Source organism: Phascolarctos cinereus, unplaced genomic scaffold (assembly GCF_003287225.1).
Source record: "Phascolarctos cinereus isolate Bilbo 61053 unplaced genomic scaffold, phaCin_HiC Scaffold_3;HRSCAF=262, whole genome shotgun sequence".
Classification (NCBI taxonomy): Eukaryota; Metazoa; Chordata; class Mammalia; order Diprotodontia; family Phascolarctidae; genus Phascolarctos; species Phascolarctos cinereus.
In genome coordinates, this window is record NW_027555736.1 from 82,775,450 (window position 1) to 82,787,689 (window position 12,240).

General features: G+C 37.2%; 1 protein-coding gene across 3 annotated transcripts in view; it reads left to right on the top strand.

Moving 5' to 3' along the window:
- SLC16A12 (solute carrier family 16 member 12) overlaps nt 1-12,240 on the top strand; it is a 98,839-nt gene that overhangs the window by 18,285 nt on the left and 68,314 nt on the right. For 2 of the 3 annotated variants that reach the window (XM_020964162.2, XM_020964159.2), the window contains exon 1: nt 10,438-10,816. The exons of the other annotated variant lie outside the window; for it this stretch is intronic. The gene's annotated coding sequence lies outside the window, so the exon portion shown is untranslated. Of the gene's footprint in view, nt 1-10,437; nt 10,817-12,240 lie in introns of those variants that run through there. 3 annotated transcript variants of the gene reach the window in all.

Consider the following 12,240-nt stretch of genomic DNA (forward strand, 5'->3'; position numbering starts at 1 on the left):
CTAGTAGCTTTGCCGAGGGGGAGCTGCTTTTCGGGGCAGAGTCATCAGAAAGCTAATCTTATTAAATTTCCTCCTGGTTTATTTACTGCCTTGTTGTTCCTCTTCCATGGTAATCAGCAAGAAGGAAATGACTCCATCAGTACCACTATACAAAAATGTATATTGGTGGGCAATCTTTTCTCATGATAAGATATTGAGACCATTTGTAGAAAACTAAATACATGGCTCTCAGCCTGAATCTTCAAGGCTAGTCTACATCATTGCTCAAATTCCCTTTTGAGTGTATACAATATCCTGTGTCCTATCTCTGGACGTAATATGGGTCATAACCAGACACACCACAAAGATAATGATGACTTTTCCTGCAGGAATTGCAGCCAGGGCCACATGTTGCAAGACTGATGAAATTAAGATTAAAAGCTCAGACCACCATAGCTAAAACCACCATGAACTGAATTGTACCTGTATTGTTCCACACACTAAACTACAAACCTCACAATAGACTGGGCCAGTCTCACAATGGTACATTAGCAAAGAAGGTGGTGACAAAGGTATCTGGGAATAGCTGCTCTTTTTAAAAATTCAATTCTACTTATTTACTTATTAATTGTAGCTGCTCTTTTTATGCACCAGATTGAGGGGACTCCTGTAAGCTCTGCTTTCTGTTATGCTACCTCAGCTGTGCTTTTCTGCTCCTGTGTTCAATGCTAATATTTTGTAGGATTCACAGCAGAGAGGAGATGGGAAGGACATTCTAAAATGAGTGAGCAATCTGAGGAAAATCAAAGAAGTAAAAATAGATGAGACACTTTTATGGGGATAGTGAATATTTGTTGGGTAATGCCACTTCTCTCTAACTAGAGCAGTGTCTTCAAGCCTGACTGTCTGAAAAAGTGTCCTAGTTCCTAAGAGAGTTAAGGAACTCCTGTCCTGGGCTGAGCTGTCTTGATTGGTGACTGAGTATTCATTCAGCCAATTTATTATGTCTACTCGCTCTAGAACCTTAGACCAGATCATGCTTCATATGCCATCCAGTTGTCTACCCAGGACATCTAGCCACCTTATGCATACCTTTCCCACTTCCCTTCCCATCTTTTACTATGGACTCAGCGATCAAATCAGTACTGCCACACTACTCATGGAAATGGTGTGTCAATTGACTATATGATGGTTCAACTCAATTCACTTTCCCTATGACTCCCTAGACACTACTTTCCTGAACCACCATACCCATTTATATGTTATGTCCTTCTATTATAGATTAGAACGTAAGCTTCTTTTGTGAATGGGTTGGACTACATACCTGCTAAGACAACCTCCAATTTTTTGTTTTGTTATCCTGATGACAAAACAGTCTTGTTTTTGTACTTGTATCCCCAGTGCTTGGCATAGTTCCTGGCACATGACACTTAATATATGATTTTTAAATAAATCAATGCATTCATTTATACAGACATTGATTCACAGAGTGGTGTATTTCTGTAGAGAAGTAATGGGAAATAAGATTGGAAAAGTAATTTGGGATCATCTTTTTGAGTCTTTAATTCTAGGTTAAGGAATTTGTATGTTATTCCTTAGATAAGAGGGGATCATAGAAAATTTCTGAAGAAGGGTATGTTGTGATAAAAGTGACAATTTATGAAGATTAATGTGACAGTTTTGTGCATTTTTTTGAATTTCACAGTATGATATGGTTATGATGGCAACATATTTCCATAATTCTAAATCAGTTTTTTTCTAACAGACATCATTTTACTGATACTACATCAAATCTGTAATTGGGGAATTAAGATAGGAGACTCTTATTATTACAACACATTACATGCAATTTTATGCCATGATTCCATTTTGCTAATATGATACTAACATAGTGTAAATTCTGAGCAGTAGTGAGTGGTGGGGAAGGTGTTTGGTCAGTCAATGAGCATTTAAGTGTCTCCTAGGTGTAAAAGACAGTTCCTGATCTCAAGAAGCTAACAATCTAATTGGGAAGACAACATGCAAATAACTATGTAAAACAAAGTATATGTGAGAAAATTTGGAAATAATCAGCAGATTAATCAGTTAGAATTAAGAGAGATTGAGAAATATTTCCAATTGAAGACAAGATTTTAGCTGAGACTTGAAGGAAGCCAGAAAGTCAGGAGGCCAGTAATCTACTTGATCATTCGTGTCAAATTCAAATAGAAATAAGGGTCACTAAAGCATACATTAGGATACCTGTGAGCTGCATATTGACTTAAAAACCACACATGTTTATATATTTCTTTTTTTAATAATATATCCACACATAAAAATCAGACAGGAATGACATTTTAATATGGCTCAGGCCATACTCAGGAGTGTTGTGGGCTGCATTTGGCCCACAAGCACCATGTTTGACACCTTGATACTAGAATGTAAACTCCATAAAGGTAAGAACTGCATTTTATCTGAGGACTATATCTTCCCCCAGTGCCTACAGAAAGGCTCTGCACATAGGAAGCATGTACTAAAAGTTTGTTGAGTTGAACGAGAAGAGCTGATTATGGTTTGCCAAATTGTTTCCAGGATCCATTAACTCTATTCCTTTAGTGCCCCTGGTCTTAAAGGTGATCAAGGTTGATACATGGCATTGGATGATCTGAGGAAAAATTCTGGGACTCTTTTTTTCATTTTCTGTTGCCAGCATAGAAAAGTTCAAACTGTCCTTTCTATCTGTCAATGCTTTTGAAAAATATGCTTTCTTTGGACTGTGCAGAATTGCTTATGACATGAAGGTCACCTCTAGAACCTTTATCTAAAAACCTTTTCTCTCTCTCTCTCTCCCTCATATTTCATTTTCCTGTGTTCATTCCCATTTTAAAAAGCATTATAGAATATAAACACATCAATTACTTAAACTAAGCTCTTTGGTTTTGTTTTGTTTTGTTTTGTTTTTGGTGAGGCAATTGGGGTTAAGTGACTTGCCCTGGGTCACACAGCTAGTGAGTGTTAAACTAAGCTCTTTGTTGCCTCTGTGTGCCACTGTTGTTCCCAATCCCATCTCACTGGAAAGCTACGTGTTTTTCATGATGTTACTCTTTAGCGTGACTTGCGTTTTGTTCTGCTTGGATAGTGTCACAGATCATCATTGAGCATTTTCAGACACAGACATCTTATCATGGTATGATGGCACCAATATAGGAAAAATTAACTACTCTACTGAGAAAACTCTTTCGTTAAATGGGAGTGTAATAGATGAGATGTGTGTAAAGCGGTTTTAGGTTCATGGAGGAACTTATGAAGACAAATCGTATGTGATAAAGGAATAACATTTTAAATGATACATAACGAAACAATGCCGCTAGACCCAAGATTGTTGCTTCATCTCTTTATTCACTCATAAAGGTCTCTACAGATTTCTTAAAGGAATACTCAGCCTCAGGGAGGGAAAAGGTGAGAGAGAGGGAGAAAATTTGGAACTCAAAATTAAAAAAAAAGTGAATGTTACAAATTGTCTTTACATGTAATTGGGAAAAAATCAACTATTATTAAAAAATTTAAATAAAAGAGTTGCAAAAGTCACATGAAGGGAATAGAGTATGAATCAACAAATATGTCCAGTTACTGAAATGTAAATGCAAAAGATTAATCATATCTGAATTAATCCAATAAATACTATACTAGAAAGAGGCATAGAGCAAAAGGCCATTCATTGATACTAATTAAATAAGAGCTGGAGACCACCTTTGCATTGTTAGTTTAAACTGGAATTACTAAACAAGAAAAATTTGAAAAAAATTTTTGAGGGGAAAGAATTCAGATTTCTGAGCAGATGGGTGACGTCTTTGTAACTTTCAATCTTAGAGAGTTCCCTGGGGCACCATGAAGCTAAGTGATTTGATTATGGTCACAAAGCTAGTACATACCATGGGCAGGACCTTAACCCAGGTCTTCTTGATTCCAGGGTCAGTACTCTTTCCAACATGCCATAGCATGGTAAGTTTAATCTTTACTTGGCTAAGATTTTCATTTTCAGTTGGGCAGCCTTAATTTGCATGTGACAAATCTAAAGTTGGCATCTTAGGAAATGAGATGTTTCATGTAATTAAAATTTTTAGATAAGGAAATGAAGTCCTTTAAGCACACAAATTTTTATATTAACTATTATATGGAATTCTTTTTATAAATGCATTACATACTTTCCTGACTTCTCAAATAAAGAATATTGAACATTTGACTTTTTTTCTTTAAAAACATTAAATTCTAAACTTAATTACCAAAAATTTATATTTTTATAGCTGAACAAAAGAGTTCTATATTTTAAAAAATTATAATATAGGTATAACCATATGCTTCAATATATTTAAAAGTATATCTTCTTATATAGCATATATATACATATATTAATGCATATAATAATTCCACACGTTCCTTTCAGACCTGTTTGTCTGCTTCCTTCTGAGCTTCATTCAGTTACGTTTTGTGCATTTAAAAAATGTTTAAATGACCCTGTGTTTTTTGCATCACAATTGCTATCCCCTATTTCTTTCTCAAGTCACACCCCTGCGCTGATTAAAAATTGAGAGAAAGAAACCCTTGTAAGAAATAAGCATAGTCACACAAAGTAGATCTACATAGTGGACATGTCCAAAAATGTATATTCCTTTGTTCACTTTGGGTCCATTAACTCTCTGTCAGGAAATATGCTCTATGAAGTAATATGCTTCATCGTAGGTCCTCTGGAGACTTTGCTAATCATTGCATTAATCTTTCTATGCATTGTTCTCTTGATTCTGTTCACTTGACTTTGTTATTTCATTGTACCTGCAATATTTTGCTATCATTGCCTTCATCATTTCTTACAGCAAAATAATGTTCTGTTACTTTCATATGCCACAATTTGTTTAGTCATTCCAAATCAATGGGTATGCCCTTAGACTCTAATTCTTTTTCTTTTTTTAATCTTCCTTTAGGATCAGAAAGTTTGCTTTGCTTATGGCTATTCTCTTCTTGGTATTATTCTGACAGCTCCATTTGGATGTTTCACCAGCATCTTAAACTCAACATGTCTGAAATAGAACTTTTTTTCATAAGCTTATCCCTCCTTTAAATTTCCTTGCTTCTGTTGAGGGTATCACAGTTTTCTCAATCATCCTGGTTTCTAACTTCAGAATTATCTTTTAGTCTTCCTTTTGCTTCAATTCCTATATTTTAATCAGTTGCCAAATCTTGTCAATTCTACTGTCACATTTCTTTCATCTATTACCTTCACTCTATGATCACCATCCTAGTTCACCTGTTGCCTAGACCCTTAGAGCAACATTCTAATTGGTTTCCTTCTTTCCAGTTTCTTGCCTCTCCAATCCATTCTTCATGCAAGCTGCCAAAATAATCTTCCTAAACCACAAGTCTGACTGTCCTACTTCCCTGCTCAAGAATTTTAGGACAAAATGCAAACCCTTAGTTTGGCATTTTAAACCTTGGCATTTAAAACCATAAAACATTCTCATCTACTTTCCCAGACTTATTTCACACTATTCATCATATTCTGTATTCCCACCAAACTGTCCTTCTTGCTCTCCTTGAACTGGGTGTCCATCTCCCACCTCTGTGACTTTGCATAGGCTCTTGAATAGAATATACCCCATCTTCACTTCTACTTCTTAGAATCCTTATCTTTCATTAAGGCTCCCACTCAGCTGCTACCTCCTATTAGAAGCCTTTCCAGATCCCCCCAGTTTTTAGTGTCCCTTTCCTCCTCTAATTAATTTGCACTATTTTATTTGTATACATGTTGTATCTCCAGTCAGTGTAAGTTCCCTGGAGTCAGAATCTTTGTACTTTCAGCAATTACTTGCTCCTACCTTTAAATTATTATTATCATTATTACTATTTTTTTATGGGAACTATGATTTTTTTGGTGTAGGGAATTTCTGATGAGGAATCTCTCTTCACCAAAGTAGATTAACACTTGTTTTGAAATTTATAGTCTTACAGAGTTGCCTGTGACATAATGTTTAAATGATTTTCCTAGGGTCTCATAGCCAGTATATGTGAGAGTCAGGACTTAAACTCAGGTCTCTTGACTCTTTGGATAGCTTTGAATTCTTAGGGACCGGGGGCTTACACTAATGCGAGTGGCAATAGGGGAGGCAAGAGCAGAGTCATCCAGCAAATATGGTGACCCAATTACTAAGAGGCTGGCTAGTTTTGAGATTTTATTGGGTACAAATGCTTTAATATTTCCCCTTCTCCCCAATATTGACACACTTCTACCTTTAGTTTTATCTGCTCCCTTTCTACCCTGTATCATAGTCTGTTTTAATCTTTTGATGTTGAAAATTCACTGTCTAGGTGTTATGCATTCTTATGTTCACTGAAGGGAAATTGTCAAAATGATTCCCGACATGGCATCAGAATGAAGAAATTATTTAGATCTGAACATGTAGCTCTTTCCTTGCCCCTTTGGTTCCCCCACACTTACCCCCATTCCCCACTGAAACATCCTCCTCAGTGCCAAGCACAATGTGCACACAGCAGGTTCTCAGTAAATGTTGTCTTATATGCCCTCTCCAATTCTCTTTTGTGTCACACTCTTCTATTAAGCTGGATCATTCCACTATATCTAGAACATTTGCCCGGAGTAACTTTGGACTTTATATTGCCCTTACCTGCGTCCCATTATGCCATCTATTGCTAAATCTTACTTTTTCATTAACAATATCTCTTGAATTTCTCCCTCACTGCCTCTCCAGCCACAACTGTGTCTAGGCTTGCATCATCATTGGCTTGGTATATTTCAAACTCCTCTCTAAAAAATTCATCGCCATAAGCACTATTTTCCATACTTCTCTAGTTGTTTCCCAAATTCACTGTCGAAGTTATCCACCATTGCTGTGACCATACCACTGTTATGATCATTCCAACCCTCTCTTTAGAACCCTTCTTTGGCTTCCCAGTATGCTTTAGTCTTGATCCAAGGTACTTTCTCTCAGTCTATGCCTCTCTCCTCCTTCATTTAAATAACCATTGTAACCCCACTCTCTACATGCAAATCTCATGACTTTCTTTTCACTTACTAGACTCACAATCTCCACTTAACCCTTCTCTGGTACATACTCCTGACTCACCAACTTGTAGTCTAGGGTCCCTAACCTGGGATCTATAGACCCCAGATTTCACAGGGTCTGTGAACTTGGATGGGAAAAATTTTACATGTTTATTTTTACTAACTTATGGCTGAAATTTAGTATTTTCCCAAATTATTGAAAACATTATTATAAGAAGGGCTTCATAGGATTTACTAGCTTTACCAAAAGGGTCTATCACCAAAAAAATATTAAGAACCCTTGCTATATGTGGTTAAGGGATTAGGGTGACAAAGAAGCTCCTTACTATTCAGTAGAATGTAAACTCTTTGAGGGCAGGGACTGGATTTTTTTTTCTGCCCAACACAATGCTTTATACCTAATAGTCACTTAATCAATATTTGTTGAATTGAATTTGCAGATTTAGTAGAGTCTTTCTTTGTAACAGTGTGAAGATTATACTCTATGGAGCTCAAATGGAAGACTTAGGTTAACCTTCTCTTAAGATCATTTATATTGTTTTTTTTTTCCTTTTGAGATGGGTGGACTCAAAGGACCTTCCATCTTGTGGCCCACTTCTGTCCCTTTTGTCATTTACCATATATATATATATATATACACACACACACACACACACACATATATATATATATACACATATATACATATATACACACCCACACACACATATATATATATATATATATATATATATATACACACACACACACACACACACATATTCCCATACATATACATATACATATAAACATATATATGGGAAATATATAATATATATATTTTGCAAAAATTGCTTAGGCAAGATAATCCAGATGTAAAATGTAATTTCATAAAGGTAGAAACTAGTTAATGGAGAAATAGATGTATAATTTAATATTAGACCAAAGAAGACATTGCACAAAGGGAACATGCTGGCTCATCCTCTATATACTAGTTGTTCTTTAACTGTTCTTTAACCTTCTTTAAAATGTACCTGGGAAAGAAAGATCAAAGTTCTTGTCTGCTTTGACAAGGTACTTCCTGGCTTCTGTTTTCTTGTTGTTAAACAGAATGTGGCTCTTGAGAACACTTTTTTGGGGGGGAAGGGGAGGGGGAAAAGGGATTTCTGCTCTTCCTTACAACTGTAGCCTTTAATGAAGAGGTATAGATGAGAGAGAATATGCTGTTGTCTTATCTTTGGCCAGATCGAGAGCCAGGGCTGATGTTGGAGGTTGGGGATTCCTGATCCTCTGCCAAATGCAAGTTTGAAACAATCACATTGCTCTCTAGCCTGGGCTGCCCACATGAGGGGGCTGGCAGCTGCAAACTTTAATGCGGACTGCTTGTGGAAGGAGCATTACCTTCAGCAATGTCAGAGACACACACGCAGGCATAGTGACTGGTGTTTATATGGTAGAGCCTCTTATCCCAAGGGCTAAAGGCACTTAACACTCACTTCAGCGGCCAAAGAAATACCATCACCTCTAAATACATTACCCAGGAGCTAGTGATTGAAGGCAAAGAAGTTCTTAGTTATACAGGGAATATTTATGTGGGCTTCAGGCTACTCTGAATTCCAAAGTAAAACAGGCTATATACCATTGTGAATAATCATTTAAAAAATACCTGGTATGTACCAAGGCATTGTGTTAAGCTCTCTGTGTAGATTATGTACCAGATGATAATCTCCAGTCTATTAGAATTCAGTATAGTAGTGAGCATTCTGTATCTGCACAGTGCAGGGCCAACTCTGGTAATTGAGGTTAAATAATCCACTTGGAGGATTAAATCGGTTGTCTGTATTGACAAATGAACTTAGTAATAATGCAGCACACTTTTTTTTCTATTTGCTTAGCACAGTTCTTGGCACAAAGTAGATGCTTAATGAGTGCTAGTGGATTGACTTTCATTTGTTGGCCTTGAAGACCATGATGACCATGAGCTATTGGCTTGTCTGAAAGCTACCTCCCCTACCACACAGTGCGCAAGTATAGGAATAGGAATAAAGAATGGATCTATGATTTCTTTGGTATAGGGAACTCCCAGGAGAGGAAACTCCCTTTACCAATGCAGGTTAGCATTTATTCTGTTTTTGTTGTTTTTTGTTTGTTTGTTTTGGTGAGGCAATTGGGGTTAAGTGACTTGTCCAGGGTCACACAGCTAGTAAGTATCATGCGTTTGAGGCCGGATTTGAACTCAGGTTGTCCTTGACTCCAGGGCCGGTACTCTATCCACTGCGCCACCTAACTGCCCTTAACATCTATTCTGGAAGTTTTAGTTTTAGAGAGTTGCCTAGAGCAGTGATTCTCAAACTTTTTGGCCTCAGAACCCCTTTGCACTCTAGAAAATTATTGCAGATTGAAAAGAGCTTTTGTTTATGTGGGTTATATGTATTGATATTTACCATATCAGAAATGAAAACTGATAAACATTTTAAAATATTGGATTCATTAAAAATAACAAATCCATTACATGTCAACATGACATTTTTATGAAAAAATAACTATAATTCCTAAGACAAAACAAATCTAGCGAGAAGAATGGCATCATTTTGCATATTTTTTTCAAATCTCTTTAATGTCTGGCTTAATAGAAGACAGCAGGATTCTCATATCTTTTTATGCTTTCAGTCTGTTGAAATCTATTGATTTAGTTGAAGTATCTGAAGAAAATCTAAACTCATACAGATATATAGTTGGAAAAAGTAGGACTATTTTAATAGGAAAATAATCTCTTAGTAGTATTATGAAAATAGTTTTGACTTCAAAGACCCCCATGGAGGGTCTCAGGGACTCCTGGAGGGGGGTGCTGCAGACCACTTTGAGAACAGCCGGCCTAGAACTCTGAGAAGATATGTAATATGTTCAGAGTCACATAGATGTTATGTATAAGACACAGGGCTTAAACCTCGATCTTTGTGGCTTTGAGATCAACTCTCTAGCTGCTACATCAGAAATGATTTTCCTAACATTCATAACTAATTAACATAGTTCTGTTGAGCTTGCCAAGCTCTTTTCTGTACCTTATCCCCTTTCAGTGTTCCAATAAATGTGTGAAACAGACACTGCAGGCATCATTCCCATTTTATAGTAAAATCATTATTCCCCTTTCAGTCCACTTACATAGTTTTTCAGGCAGCTTCTTCCTCTCCCATCGTTTGTTTACACCTTCCCAATATTTGTTCATGGTTATCACATCTCCCCTAGTCATTGTTTAATTTAGCTGTGCTTTCCTTTCCTAGTATTAGGTATGAGCAACAGTGTGGGCAAGCCAAAGTAAATAAGGCACAGAGTCCCAGAAAGCTGGAGTTGGAAGACATCTTAGGCATCATCTGGTCTAACCCCCTTCTTTTATAGATGAAGAAAGTCTAGCACAGGGAGAATGACTTGGTCAACGTGACACAGGGACTGAGTGACAGAGCCTGCTCTTCTTTCTAGCTGGCCTCTAGACTTCTAGTTCAAGGTTCCCTTTACTACACCAGGGACCTTGACCTCATGTAGCTTATGATGAGCAAACAAAACAGGACAGGAAAGAATGAGCAATCGTGTTGTGAAGATCCAAGAGAATTGGAGGAAGCTACAAAAACATGCAAGGCAGCCCTGATGTTGAGAGGATAGCAACAGCGAGGGGAGTGATGAGGGCAGTAATGGAGTGATAGAATCTCAGCAGAAGAAAGGAGAGTCGGCTCATAGGGAGCAAAACCAGTCTCTTCCCTGTCATAATTCAGCACTTTTTAATGAGGATAATAGGACACTTGTTATGAGGTAAGATGGACTGAGACCAATAAATGGGTGACAGGACATTTGTTATGATGTAGTAAGGGATGGAACCAATGAATATTATGATGTAAGATGGATGAGAACAATGATAGAATGATAGGACATATGTTATGATAGAAGGTGCATAGGACCAACGTGTTAACTCCCTGGTACCAGAATTGTATGAGTGGTTACAGAAGACTCTCCGACAGTCAAATCTAACTGTACATAGTGACCTTGGAAACCCTTCTCTTCGCTTTTGAATTAGGCTATCACAACTTCTATGGGTAGTATTCTAAGAGTTCTGGGCTTGGTGGATCTGATGGTTGTTTTTTTTTTTTAAATCTTCTATGTTAAGGCTTAAAAGCCCTCGTATTTTAGAATACATGTACATAAACATTGAAAAAGATTTAACAATGTGTGCAGGATATATAGCATCAGCATGGGAGATAGAATTCTGCTTTGGGATCAGGAAGTTATAGCCTCAAATTCTGCCTGTGATGCATCTTAGCTGTGTGGCTTTGAATGGCAAGTCACTTGTTCCATGGGACTCAAATTAAACTCTATATGGGTCAGATGGAGGTGGAGGACTCATCCCAACCCTGATGGCTTTGCTTCTGATTGCTGGCATTAAGACAGATCTCAGTAGTATCAGTGCACCAGTATCTGAGCCTCAGTTTCCTCATCTGCAAAATGAAGTTAGTGAGAGCTATATAATACAGGATTGTTGTAAGGCTCACGTGAAATAATGTATATTGAAGCACTGGAAACTTTGAAATGACATGTGTGTGTCATTTATTATTATTTGTAGAAAGAACAGTAATTTGGGGGTCAGAAGACCTGGGCTCAAGTTATGGTTCTAATACTTGAGTCTTGTGTGACTTTGAGTAGTCTCTTAGGACTTCAGTTTCCTTACCCTTTAAGCAAAGGGCTGAGCTTAGATGATCTCTAAAGCTCATTCCAACAATGACAATCTTTGATCTTACTTGGGAAATAAGATATAAGTACAGTATAGCATGGAATGACTATGGCATAGTAGATAAGCAACCAGGGTCAGAGAGTAAAGAAGTTATTTGAACAGGCTTGAGCAAGGTTTCCTGGAGGAGGTTAATTTTGAAACAGTTTTGAAAGAGGAAAAGGAACATGGATTGTTAGAAATAGTGTAGAATTGGGGGTGAATGAATGGAGTGTTTGAAAGGCTGTTCAGATGAGACTTTTTGAAATAGCCCTTGTAAAGTCTTATTTTTCCCTCTTTTAGTCAGGATGGGGGAAGAGCAAGCTGTCATAGTTATGTCACTCACCTATAAATGTGCCAGTATTGGATTTGGAAATGCATGAATTGAGGTTCCAGGACCATGATACTAGGAACATTTTATCAGTATATTCTCTGAAGTGCCTTGGAGCAGACTTTTCTTTACACAATTTTTCAA